Below are 15,204 nucleotides of genomic sequence, written 5' to 3'. Positions count from 1 at the left end.
CTCCTCCATTCCCATCTGTTGCCCTCTTTGATTCCCCTATTCCTGTGTAGGAGTGGATTTGTCCTTTGCAGGGTCATCCTCCATTCTGGCCTCGTCTCTATCATTTCCATCCTCATCCTCATGCGTTTCTCTATCTTTTATCCAACCCATGAGAGAGATGATGTTGTTGTTGATGGCGCTTAACAAGGAAAACATCTGGTTGCAAAGGTTATGATTGTAGTTTTCTAGATTGTGTATCCTCTATTCCGCTAGAGTGAGCCTATCGGCCGAGTCTGTCCTCCTATTGGCATCCTTTCTTTCCCTCGTTGCCTCAATGTGTTTTAGCTAGTCTTTAACCTCCTCGAGCTCATGGAAGAGCGATTTGATTGATCTAAAATTATCAATCATGCTATTGTGAGAATTATTTAAGAGATTCATCCCTATCTCCCTAGCTCTGTCTAAAATAGCCACAATCACCAGATCAATTAATTCTTCCAGCTGCTACTCTTCTTGATTATCCACTAGGATTTGGGGATTCATGGCCTCCCTAAAGATTCCCATTTTGGCAGTCTTGACATTGAAATTGATCCACGCTTTCCTCCTATCATTGGTTTGCACTTCCCCTTTTGCATACCCAACTTTCTCCTCTTTCTAATCCTCAGGGTGGAGATGGATAGGAGAAAGGGGCAGTGCAAACGTCTCCTCATAATGAGAGTGCACATCCTCCAGGCTCTCCCTCTTGTGCTTCTTCCTTCCACTATCGACCTTTATTTCCTCTTGCATCTCCTTCACTACCTCCTCAAACTCTGGATCCTCCTCATCATCACTACTACCCTCCTCAGCCTTCTCAACCTACTTCTACCCGAGATCCCTAGGGCTTTTTCTGCTTGGGGTTATGGGGGAGGGGGATTTTTTAACAGTTGCAACTTTCCCTGAGGAGGAGACTCTGCCTTTCTCAAAATTGAGGCTCTGAATGTCATCTGAGTTTGAGGAGTAATTGGAACTTCCAAACTCCACAGTCTCAATCTGAGGGGGGGCATTACCGATGGTCTGGGCTTTGAAGTGCTCATGGCTAAGAAGCAGCAGCCCTTCATGTAGAGCCAAGTTTGCAATGGGCTTCTTTTTGAAGCTGTCCATTGCCTTACTCATAGAGGTTAATAGATAAAAAGGAAAAGAAATTCTGGCTTTCTTTCAAAAATGATTTAAAATAACAACGTGGTGGGTCCGGGCTCTATCAAATCTTGGGTCCAAAGTAATATATTCAATGACAACTTTTAGCACATACCTCCACTGTTTCTTCATGGAGTTGGGGACATAGTAGGTGTCAATCTTTTTTAACGTCTTCAATTCCTTGTCACTCTCCACAAAATCCCTTACCACATTGGCTAAGAGCTTCTTGTCCCTGTAGAATTTGAAACCCTCGATTGGGATCTCTGTGATAGCCACGATAACCTCCTCTGTTATCCGGAAGTTGATGTCGTTCACCTTAACCCTGCCTTCTTTCCATGACCCCACCATACTATTAGTCACCTCCTGATCATAACTGTGCAGCTTCATGAGATACTTGGTTACCCCACCCTCTTCCAGCTTTTCCCAAACTTTCAGCCTACTTCTCCATTTCTCAAAGTCCCTTGTCGGCTCCTTTCTGCATCTCTCGCCCACCATCTCCTCACTCTACACACCCATTTTACTCAAAAGCTCTTCATTGTGATACTGGAAAGGATTGCCAAGATTAAGCAAGGAGCAGAGAAAAATAACTCTATTGTTGCCCCTAAAACGAATGCAATGAAGAACCCACAAAGCGTGGCAATTAATCATAGTAGGATATTTGCATTTATGAATACCCATTTTTCTATTATGAAAAGTACCCATATATCTTAAACCTTTCATATTCATAATTACATCTTGATATCCTCTGTACTTCCTTGGATTTTCTCCAAGTCGATCAGACACTTGACATTCGCTGGTAAAGAAGTTCCGGGAAGCCATGTCATTTTTTGGTCTATGCCAACCCCTATATTTGCCAACCTATCAGCAACCAGGTTTGCTTCCCGAAAAGTATGAGTGACATGGAATTTTTTGAATTTGGCGTCTCTCTCGTCTCATTGATAAGATTTGCAATCATCCAAGAAGGATACGAATTGCCATTAATGCACTTAATAATGTTACTTGAGTCCCCCTCCAACCATAAATTGGTGATCCCAATTTCGAAAGCCATCTTAACTGCATTGCATGCAACATTGGATTTCGCAAAATGATTTGTTTGGAAACCCAACAGAAGAGCGAAAGCCACAATATTGTCACCATTTTCATATCTAACCACACCTCCACTACTCGAGGATCTAGGGTTGCCCTTGGAGGCTTCGTCGAAGTTGACTTTGTGCCAGCCTTCAGGGGGAGGTGCCATTTGGCTTCCAGTCTTTTTCTAATTTTGACTTTTACCTTCTCCTTCTTCCTACCTCCTGTCTCAAAAGTTCCCCCCTTTCTCATGGAAATATTTTCCTTTATGTTACTCAAGATCTTCCTTCCAACAACCAAAGCCAGCTCCTCCCTGTCTCTGAAAATTCAGTTGTTTCTCTCCTTCCATATGCTCCAACAAAAATGGGGCAGGAGCCAGAAGCTGATTTCCTTCAAGGCAGTCCCATTGAACATTCCTTGCCATTGGTAGAAGAAGTCCAAGAGGTTGGAAGGAATGCACCAGCTATGGTCAAGGTCTTGGGTGAGGAAGTCCCAGACTATTCTCGAATAAGAGCAATGAACGAACAAATGATTGCTTGTCTCTGACTTGACTTTGCATAAAATACATCTGCTGGGCATGATATGACCTCTTTTAATGAGATTTTCCTGGGTGAGATTTTTGTCCTAAAGTGCCAACCAAAAAAACATGTTGACTTTTGGCGTTAAGCCTGGGAGCCAAGCCCTCGACCAAGGGGGGGACGCATTTGTACTCCATAAAGCAAACTACCTAGAGGTAATTGAATAGAGGCCATTGACATTATCCCTCCAAACCAGTTCATCCTTGTTGGTGCTGAGGGATAAGGAGTTAAGCATGATCATAATTGGTTTGAGTTCCTCTGAGATGATAGAAAGGTCCTTCCATCCCTGATTAGTCCTGTAGTTACTAACTTTGTGCCCAAAAAGGTTGATGCAATCATTAGCCCAAACACCATAGGTGGGGTTATTAATGAGTGGGCCCTGACAAAGCCAGCTGTCCGACCAGAAAAGAATGCTCTCCCCATTTCCTAGCTTCCAGGAGACCTTAGAGTTAGCCAAATCCCTGGCTTTTAAGAAGCCATTCCAAACAACTAAGCCTCTAGGTAAATCCTCATTGAAAAGAGGGCCTTTTTATATAGTTGTTGACCACAGTGTCTCTCCATTCCCCCGTGCTACTAAAGATGCACCAGATTTTCTTTGCCAGGAGGGCCTTGTTGAATGAGTGATCTTCCTGATCCCCAGACCCCCATTCTTTTTAGGGAGACAAACTTTGTCCCAAGCAACAAGGGGGTACCTTTTATTCCATCAGTAGCCATCCATAAAAAATCCCTTTGGATTTTTTCCATTCTCTCAGCGTATTTACCAGGTATGGTGAAAAGGCTCAGGGCATATATAGGCAGGTTTTGAAGGATGGATTTAAGCAGTTGACATTTTCCAGCTTGGCTGAGAGACTCCTTGATTGTTAACTATATTGGCTAGAGAAAATAATTATCCATGTAACTCTTGATAAAAGATCAAATTTCTTTAGGTGAACTTGGAAGAAACTATTGAATAGATTTGAGACATAATTGAGATAATTGATTAGTTTTGATCCAAAGCTCCCATTTGGAAAATGTGAACTATTTTGGAAAAGGTTGTAGAATTCTACCAATTTTATTTTCTTAAAAGTTTAAAAAATATTCTCAATAAATATATTTTTTTCATACCCTATAATAATGGCATTCCATGAAACAACATTTCTTTCATTCATTTGGTCAAATAGTTCTCACACATTGTGTATTGTTCCACATTTTGCATACATGTCTTCCAAGAAAGTTACAACTATAAGATTTGAAGATAATTTCCCTTTTTTAACACTATGATGGATGACCATACCCAATTCCAAAGCTCTTATTTAAGCACTATGATGGATGGCCATACAAGTTATTCTAAAGCTCTTATTTTAGCACGGGCTAGGAGGACGATGGAAAAGGTTATGGAACATGGATTTGGACCCATCAATTTTATTTTATTGAAATTATTAAAGCCCTATTAATTAATCCATTTTGTGCATATCATACAATGATTGTAGTCCATAAGAAAAAAATATCTTTGAGGCATTATGTCAAAAACTTTACATGTCTTCCACATTTGCATACATGTCTACCAAGGAACTTGGAACCACACAATCTAACGAAATTCCCTTATCCTCTATGCTTTGATAGACATTCATACCTTGTTCCAAAGATCTTATTTTGGCTTAGGCTAAGATTATGCAATCAAATATGAATTGATTAGGTCAAAGACTTGTTATTTGCATTTGGTGAAATAGAGTGATTACCTGATGAGGATGCACATGTCTTCTATATGCAATGATAATTATATTCCATTAGATACTCTATTATTTTTTCATTCGATCACACATTTTATGAGTATTATCCAAAATTTCACACTTAGAAAACATTGAAATATGCTATTACTAAAATTTGGGCTATTAACAACCCTTTAGATGACCTATGAGTGATGTAAGAGTGGAGTTTCTTCCCTCTAGCTAGCATAAGGACATCACCAATGATGATCTTGAACCAAAACACTCCTCACCATTGGATTCTTCGTCTTGAGTTTAATGGGCATTTTTGTGCATGAAATATTATTAGAAGGCATGAGCATACATTTTTTATTTTCTAGTATGAAGAAGTATATGTTTTGAATTCTAACCATGACCCACCCACTCTGAATCATTTTGATGAAGAGTGCTCCCCTTAATACCACAATCACATAACAAAAATCCATAAACAAAAACAATTTGTGAGAAATAAAATATGAGATTTTTATTATCTCCACAAATGCAAAATTATAAAATTTTCAAACCCACATGGTGCCTTCCTTATATTACTTTACAAGATAGAGTGACAAACTATCACCCAAAGTTTTCCTAGATAACCTATGGGGCTTCCTTATATAGGTAATTCTACACTACCCTAGAAGTTCCTTGACATCAAACCCTAAACCTTAAGGTTGACCCTAAAATTACATATAGAGTTAGCTCAAAATAATTATGAATTTAATTTTAGAATATTTGGATGGCCCAACTTTAAAAGAACATAACTTGTGAACCATTGATCCAATTGGCTATTATGATGCCATTATAGAATCCTCATCTTGTGATATAAAGTGCCTGACTTATGCAAGCACTAGTTGGTCAATTTTTGGAGCCTATCTAAAGCCTTTAAGGCCTTCTACATCATCTTAAAATAGAATTACTTCCATCTTGGTAGGTTTAGCACCCTCTTTTAGTACATTTTTCATGATAAATTTGTATTTAGGATGCATTTTGTACTTTATTCCTTCATTCTAGGTGAAATTAGGGTTAGGATCTTGAAGAGTCTCCTTAGTTTCCCTCCTCTATGTCTCTATTTTTTGGGTAGGACTTAGGAATATGTCCTCCTAGCTTTAATCATATTCATTATAGGATTTTGTGCCTATTCCTAGTATGTAGTCCTATTCTAATATCATTTCTAGGTTTCTGGGCATCCTTGGGATCTCCTATTTTCTACTCTGACTAGGTTTGAACCCCTAGGTCATCCCTAACCTAGGGAAAGGTTGAGGTCATCCCTAACTTAGGTCAAGGTTGAGGTCATCCTTGACCTTCTTCAAGATTTGATCCCCCTTTTTAAATTTTGGTCTCGAAGGGCCCTGAAATCAATGTTGGGCTTTTAGATCTAAATGCGAAAGGGTTTTTATTTAAGATTCATTTATTTATTTTCCTTCCTTGGTTGGTGATTATGATTGGATCATAATTTAAGGTGAAATTTGAATTATGGGTCCTCACATTACCCTAGTAGCCTTACCTTGAAGCCTTTATATACAAACTCCCATTTTGCATTCATTTATAGCAAGAAGTCATGAGAAGCATGCAAGTGATGGCAAAATGAAAATGCAAGACTGGAAGAGGATGATATAGAAGATCAATCCATTATTGAAATTAAGCATTTTTGTGACCACACCATTGTGAACATCTATTTGAAGAAAGAGATATCGCATCTTCCTTGATTTCCACTCATTATGGGATGAGGTCATTCTTGACCCAAGAAGGTCAACCCTAACCTAGAAAGGTCAACCTTAACCTAATAAGGTTGACCTTGACATAGGAATGTCAACTGTGACCTAAGTGAGGTTGACCTTGACCTAGTCAAGTTCAATTTGCAAATTTGACGATACAAAATACTAAGATTATGTTTTCTTGAGCTTACAAGACATGGTTCATCTCTAAGAGCATCCCTTTGGAGAGTTTCTTATTATCATCAGAGAGATCCTATCTTCCTTCATCCACCATTATCAATATTGAAGCATTCAAAGATACAATCATGGGGTAGCAATTACGGATTATGAGTTTGGAAGGAGTAATTTAGCCTTGGGGGCTTGGTATGATTTCTTATCTTATTCAAGTCTATGTATTGCTTTCTCATATATATTCATACTAGGGTTTTAATCTAGTGGATTGCATCTTGGTGATATTGCACATTTAATACACACACATTTTATTATATCTGGCTATTTGTGAAGGTGGAAATCACCAAAATGAGGGTTTGACTAAGGAAAAATCCTATATAGCCACCCCAAAACCCTATTTTCAAATATATGCAGGTGTTGTTTCAAGAATCAAAGTCTAATTTTGGATACCCTTTTCGACAAACTTTCAATATCTGTGAACAAAATTTTCATCGGAGCAATTTAGGTCAAGGTCAACTTTTCGGGGCACAATTGTGCCTTGGGCTAAGATTGTGCCCTACTATCTAGGTCAAGGTTGACATAGCCTCAAAAAGATAAAAGTTTTTTAGGTTTTCTCTATCTTGACATTTCCAATTGAAAACAATTTCCAAAATTTCCAGAAACTGTGTGCAGGCATCAGAAAATAGGTATTTCTAGTTTAGTACTATGCCATGTCCCCTAATTTGAGTAATATAAGTAAATTATTATGAATAAATAAATATATTATTTCTTAAATGTTAAAAGAAATATTGATATATTACTAATGGTATAATATATTATTAAAGGATAAATAATAATATATTATTAATATAATAATACATTACTAAGGTAATAAGGTAATATTAAAGGTCAAATAATTAAGAAATAAAATAATAATAATAATAATGTTATTATCATACAATATGATATTAAATTATAATTATAATATGATAATAGTATTAAAATATAATAAATAAAAGATTGATAATATTAGTAAGGTAATCAAGATATCAATTGTACACATAATAATAACAATAATGTTATTAATAAATTATGTACATTGTTATTAAATAAATATTGAATATATAAATATTAATAGAAGTGCATCAAGCATTATTATATAATATTGATATATAATTATTATTATGATAGTATAAAAATATATAAATAAATGATTAATGACATTATATTATGAAATGGACATGCCACATAGTTACATGCCTACAAAGTCATGTACACATGCACACACATGCATTAATGGGCATATACATATGCATGTATGGCTACATCTTACATCATCACGTCATCTTGAGATCATTGATATGTCTATGATGAAATTCATTTTGGTATCATTGATATATGTATATATACTTACATGCTACAATGATGTATCACTTGATCATTCTAACATGTATGGATGTATCCATACGGCAACGTACTTCAATAACATTCTCAGAGATGGCATCATTAATCCATGGTTGGGTGTCACTATCGTGCTGTGGATAAATAAGTAATTTATGATTGTAACAATTACTTATGTTAATCCATATGATTATTATAAGTAATTAAAATGTCTCAAGAAATGAATACTTATCGGCACTTGATTATTTTATAAGTCAATGAGATTACCTTAGGTAGTACATTATCGACTCACAATAACTGATCCACTTATTTTGTTGTTAATTAATCAAGGCAACCAACATAACAAGTAAAGGCAACAGTTCACTATGCCTATTCAAATATTATATATGGAGAATGTTAAGTCAACTATTGAGGATACGACAGAGAGATGGAACGACAACACATTAATAGTTGTATAAATATTCAGATCCGACTGCACATCAAAATACACAGCTCACCATTGTTGAAGCATTGCAGATTGCATACATACTAAAGTTATATCAGAGAAAACATGGCAAAAGATATAAATAAAGAAAGGAAAAGTAGCAAAAATGAATGACCCTAAAAAAGGGTCATTACAATTGGTATCAGAGCCACTTTCTTGCCATCCTGTGGAAAGTAGTCAATGAAAAATCATCAGAAATGTTCTTGTCAGCCTAAGGAGATGAAGAAAGTAAACAATAAAAGATTTTAGGTCATAATCCACAAGTAAATAGAGGGAGTAATAAAGGTAGAAATAATAAAGAGTAATATCGTCCACTATAACATTTAGAATTCACATAGTATTTACCATCCACTAAACAAAGAGCATGTTATAGATGGTGGCCTCTCGAGACAAAGGAGAAAAGCATTGTATAAATATTCATGGATGTGGAATCCAAATATATTCAACTTAAATATTTTAGTTTCAAACCATTTATAATCAGGAGTGTTGGAGATTTGGGAGGTAAATTATGTACAACTCCATATCAAGCAGGTGAAGGCATCCAACTATAGGTCAAACTAATTACCATATCAGTAAGAAAATTTGGGAAATTCTAATTCAAAGATATATGAATAATTAATTGAAGATTAAATCAACAGCTTTCCGTCTTGAAACAATATCTATTTAACAAAAAAAAAAAATTTGCAAAAAATGATCATGAGGTGTGTTTGATCGAAATTCATAGCAGAAAGGATTTGCTAAAATGAATGGTTATTGCCAATTAATTTAGTGAACTACAATAAGATGTTGTGTATGAATTTTCTTAGACAACACAAAGAGAAGATAGACATAATAGTTTTCATTGAGGAATAGAGTCCTAATACTGGGGAAAGAAAAATAAGTCCTCTAAGAAGAACTTATTTATGTATGATACACTGTTGTTAATTAATAAATTGGCAGACCATGCTCATTCAATGATGAATCCTCTAGTTAGCTTTAATACTGAATAAGATGAAAGGGATTCTATGAAGTCGGTAATATAAATTTTAAGGAAAATGAGGAATGTCCCAAAAAGAATTGTGGAATGCATACAAATGCTTACAAAGATTGAAACACAAGATGAACAAATTTATTGCAGTTTGTGGTCTATATAGAGAGTGCATAGTCCATATGAAGGATTATATTGTTATGCAGAGAAACTATTGTATAAGTCATCATAATTGTATCTGAGACAATAATATATCGATAAATATTGATTAAGTTAATTATACTTGAACCCTAAAAGGCTTGGTTGGGAAGACATGATCTATTACGAGCAGTATGAAGTATAAGGTAGAAATTGCCTCTTTCATTTTAAAAAAATATCAAACAATAAGTTGTAATGATGGGCATAAAAAAGTGACAAAAAATAGACCAATACACTTGAGAATAAGAATATACATTTTGGCAGATAATAGATGAAGTCGCAGGTTTATAAAATGGATGACTTTTTATTACTTGACCACACTAAAGTGAATTACAATGGGGAATCAAAGACAGATTTCAAGCCACTTACAATTAAGTAGATACAGGTCAACAAGGTCAAATAATACACTCATCATCCTAATCAACAAACCGATTCAATCTGGATGTAATACTGGCACTATGGAGTACATGGAACCCTACAAAAGCATCATCAAAATAAAGCTCACCCAACTATTGATGTTAGTGGACAACAAGACAGAATTGGATATTAATTCATGATGGGTTTGTATGCTACCTATCAATGATGGACCCAAAGTGATGATAATTAAAGAGAGGATTAAGATAAAATATGTAAGGATATCGCTTGATATAAGGAACCCTCCATTAATAACCTTTGATCATATATGGAAAAGGTGACCCAAACAATCTGACAGATATGGTAACATCAATGAAAAATATAAATGGGAAGTGAATAGAGGAGTATAAAATACAACGAAAACCTAAACCTAATATCAAGGAATCTAGAGAACTTATGGGAGGTAAGTGCAAAGACCTCAAAAACTCTCTATTTCACAAAAGATGATATTTTTACCTTCCTATTAAATGAAATGGAAAGTGAAGGTAAGTATGATTATTTAATTGAAATAATTTATTTATAATTTTACTCAATGTTAATGATAATATTAATTAAATTTTAATATTATTATTAGGTATATGAAATAATTCATTATGGTCAATATTGAATATAGATGTTATTTCATATAATAAGAATAAGTCAATTATATTGGTTGATGATAGTGATGAAATTTTTTGTTTTCGTATATTCAAGAGAGGAGTCTAATAACAAATGTTATTAACTTAAGAGGATAAATTGATGTGCAACAATCTCTTAAGAATATAGGTGATTATAGATTTGGAAATTGATCACCTTAGAAAATAATGTGCTAAAATATAGTTAGAAGATTGAATGTTTATATGCATATATGTTCAAAGTATATATTTGTTAACCTCATAATGGTTTTTGACACTTGAGTGCCAATACACTTAACTACTTTCTATATTGGAGCCAAGTACACCATGTATGTCAAGCCACAACAAAGCTGAGTTAGGAAAGACTTTAGGTGCCGAGTGATCTTCATGTGCCGAGTAGTCTTCAGGTGCCGAGTGAAGATCAGGTGCCGAGTGAAGTTCAAGTGCCAAATGACTTTAAGTGCCGAGCAGAATAAAGTGCCAAGCAGATACAAGTGCCGAGTGATATTCAAGTGCCAAGTCATAGATGATGCTGAGCAATACAGAAATGAAACAAGTGCTGAGTAAGCCAGTTTGTTATTAGTGTCGAGCATCTGGAATAAACAAGTGTGGAGCAACACAGAATGTACATATGAGTTTGGAACTTCATTGATTCATATGTAAATCATTTTCATGGCCGACATGTGACAAATCTCAAAGGATTAAATGAAAAGATCAAATCTTTTATTTCTCCTATGCAATCTACATGCAGCCAATAAGAAAAATGATGAAGGCATGCAACCAATGGAAGAAGTGCAAACAATGAGTAGGAAATAGAGATTGAATATGGATCATAGATCCATACCTAACCCTAAATCCTCAAATGTCTTTATAAGGAAGGCAAAATTTCATTGTAAAATATATGAGTGGATATACAAGGGTGTGTAAGAAAAACTACTTTTAGAGTAAGGACTATCAGATCACAAAGGATCAAGATCAGAGAAAGCAAATCAAGTGCTTGTATTCAGCAATCGAAGGATTGTAATCTATTAGGTTTATTGTACCTAATACTTTCTAGCAATTGTATTAGAATAAAAATCCTATGGTAATAGGTTAGCTTAATAGCTATTTCATAGATCCTTTGAATAGTGATTAAATCCTTTAATAGGGTGACGCTTCATGTAAAGTGTTGGTAAATCCTCTAACCAGGTCACTATTGATACAGTGTAAAGCCTTTAACAGGGTAGGCCTTTAATAGGGTAGACCATTAGAAGTGATTAAAACCTTATTGCTATAGAAAATTTTATGGGTATCATCCCCACCTCAGTTTTACCTTCTTATTCCTGGAGGGTTTCTAGTTTACCAAAATCTCAAGTGTTATGTGGTGATTCTTATGTGTTTCTCATAATTGTTTGATAGGTTTGTATGTATGCAATCTATTTTTAGTTTAAAGATTTTAAATACATTACTTCTGATTCACACCCCCCCCCCCCCCTCTCAGAAGCATTCTTCCCATTTGAATATTCCAAAAATTGGTATCAAAGCAGCTGGTTCTCACAAAAAGAAGTCTAACAACTTGAAGAAAAAGATCTAAAGATGGAAGTCTTCAAACTTGGGAAGATTATTGAAAATCAAGTGATTGATGTGCAACTGGCTCTACACAGAGTAGAGGAAGCAAGGGAAGAGTTGAAAAAATCCTTGAAGAGAAGGAAGGATATAGCCATAGCTAAAAATGATATAAACTATAAGGAGATTGATACCACAAAACTGTGTGCCAATGGAGACACTAAAGAGTTTGATGCAGCAATAGTAGAACTGATGGAGAAAAACAAAGTTCAAGCAAAGGAGATAAGATCTCTCAAGATGGAACATGTATCACAGGCCATAATGATATGTGAAATCACTAAACAAAAGAAAAGAGCAGTTGAAGATAGAGTCATGATAGAAAATAACAAAAGAAATCTTGCAAACAGGCTTGAAGAAAAATGTACTGAATTAACAAGGATCTCAAATATGCAGATGGATACACTTGCCCAAATGATGAACCTTCATCATGAACTCAATATGAAATATATTGAGATCTCTACTTTGAAGATACACAATGAACAACTATAGAATGAATTGAACAGAGAAAAAGAGGTAGTTGAGAATCTCAACAAGTCAAGTGAAGCCATCAAGTATTTTGAACAGTTGCTGAAATCCCCAAAATCTGCCCATGATACATCAAGACTAGGATACAACAGCACTGAGGTTGGAGAATCATCAAAGAGTGTCGAGCAAAAAGATGACATAGGTAAGAATTCAAAACCCACTTGTCATTACTATAATAAGAAGGGGCATACTGCTAATATTTGCAGGAATAGGAAATTCAATTAGCCAAATACACTCAAGAGCAAGAGTTACTATCACAAGTGCAACATGCAAGGACATATGACACAAGATTGCAGATCTAGAGTTACAAGGACACAAAAATTTGATGGATGTTGTCACAATTGCAAGAAGTATGGGCATAGAGCATTTGAATGCAGATCAAAGCCTATATGGACATCAAATCAACCAACAAAATAAAAATGGAACAAAAGTCACTATCATTGGGATTACAACACCAGGTATAGCTGTCACTATTGTCAGGAATATGGACATATACCACAGAACTGCATAAGAACACATTTCAAAGGGAACTACAAAAGATGGTTGAATCAAACCACATGTTTTAGTTGTTTGAAAGTTGGTCATATCAGCAGAAACTATCCTACAAGATCAAAGGCACCCAAGACTGAAGAAAATAAGAGCAAAGAAAAGATTGATGTCGAAAAGATAAGGGGGCAAATGAATAAAACTTGGAGAAAAAAAAGATGAATGCAACACATCAAATGGAGGGATCACTTCACCCAATAGGTCAAGTGATCACACTTCATCAAACTAAGCATAAGAAGTATATGGGACTGATATACAAATCTATATCACACATCAATCCCAAGACAAAGAAGTAATGCAAAGTATAAATAAGCATAAGATAAGATGTCAAGACAAAATCTAAATGATGTTGCCAAGCTATCTTTGGATGTTGAGTTAAACTCCAACACATGCCGAGCTCCTAAAAATGATCGAGTTGATGACTGATGTCGAATTAGGTTAAAATCTTTCAAAAGCCGAGTTGGCAGTTGACCATTTAATGCAATGAAAATACGGTATATTATTGTGATTCTAATCAGTTTTCCTCATCGCGATCAAGAAGCAAAGAAGATAAAGAGAGTAGAGCAACTTCACAGCATAGAATCTAGAATTTCAATCAGATTGCAACATCTCTCAACGTGTTTTCATCGATCTTGAGGTATTTTTCATTTGTGATGAGCTACGCAATTTTATATTTCATAAAAAGGAAACCCTAGTTTGCATAAATGGCATCAAGTTCCAAGAAAACCGAGCACAAAAAGTCATTTGAAGTTCAGTTAGTGTCCAATGAGGTCAAGCAACCCAATTTTCACCCCATATCTGAAGTTGCTTACAAAAATGACCTAGCTGGAGCTCTCTCCCAAATACCCCCAAAAGTTGTAATGGTTCAAGACGTGAGAAGATGCTACAATTGTAAGATAGGAGCCCTAGGAGATATGTAAATAAGGCAATCCTATGAGAAATTGTGCGTAGATGGAGTCTTAAAAGATGAATTCAAAATTGTTGAAAGAAAGGGTTTGACCCAAGTTTTGAGCTTTCCCACCATATTCAAGATAGAATGGGTTAAACTTGTGTTAAGAAGAATTCATGGTGGAAGTTTATGGTTAGAAGATACTCCCATAAAATTAACCAAAGAAATCATACATAGAGTAACAGGGTACCCTACCCTAGATCGGTTCAAAACCTTGAGAAGTGAATCGAAGGAGGTTATTGAAAAGAACACTGGTGCTCAGTGGAATAAGAGAGGAATGACAATTCACACAATTCAGGATCCTCTAGTTGATTTTGCTATTAGAGTCATTGCCCATTAGTTCTATCAATCCAGTAGACTCAACAGTGTGTCGTGTATTGCAGTAGATGTAGGTTACAAATTGGTGAAAAAGGATCATACTTATGATCTTGCAGAACTACAACTATAATAGATTACTAAAAACCTAGCTGCCATAAGAAGGAAAAAGGGTGCTCAATGCAAATTTGGAGCAATTGATGCAGGAGCATCCAGAGGTATAAGGGCAATCCTGTGTCACCCAAAAAAATGTACTTAGACTTAGTTTTTGTTTTATGTGTTTTCATTTTTAGACACCCATTTGGGTCAAATAAAGGTTCCAACTCTCACAGTTCCACTATTAGTGTGCTAGTAAATCCCTAAAAAATAGGAGTATGTAATTGGGCCATCATTTTGGTAAACTAAAAGGTGTGAATTGGCTGGATGAATGTAATTGTGATTTAGAGCATTCCAGAAAAAGAATCAGGTCAAAAGGCCCCACAGTTTGAAAGTTATTGCAATTTTTAGGGTATTGGAGACCTCCTAAGAATGCTTCAAAGTCAGGTTAGGGGCATTAAATGACCTCAAAAAGGGCCAAAAAATGGGGGACGAGTGAAGCTAGTCCGTAGGGCTATAGAGCACTTTGAGAGCTTTCCATAAATGTAAAAAGTTTGCCAATCGAAGCTACAGTTCAAAAGTTATGCCTCCCAGAAGTTTGGTTACCATTTTTGGATTCTTCTAGATTTGCGTCGACTTCTAACGCAGCTTCTGGAGCCTTCTATTTGGTTGGTGGATGCCTACTAGCACTTTCTAGAATTTATTC

Source organism: Cupressus sempervirens, chromosome 8 (genome assembly GCF_028749045.1).
Source record: "Cupressus sempervirens isolate cs-2001-9-10 chromosome 8, ASM2874904v1, whole genome shotgun sequence".
Classification (NCBI taxonomy): Eukaryota; Viridiplantae; Streptophyta; class Pinopsida; order Cupressales; family Cupressaceae; genus Cupressus; species Cupressus sempervirens.
The sequence above is the reverse complement of the archived record's forward strand: the minus strand, read 5'-3'. Positions refer to the sequence as shown.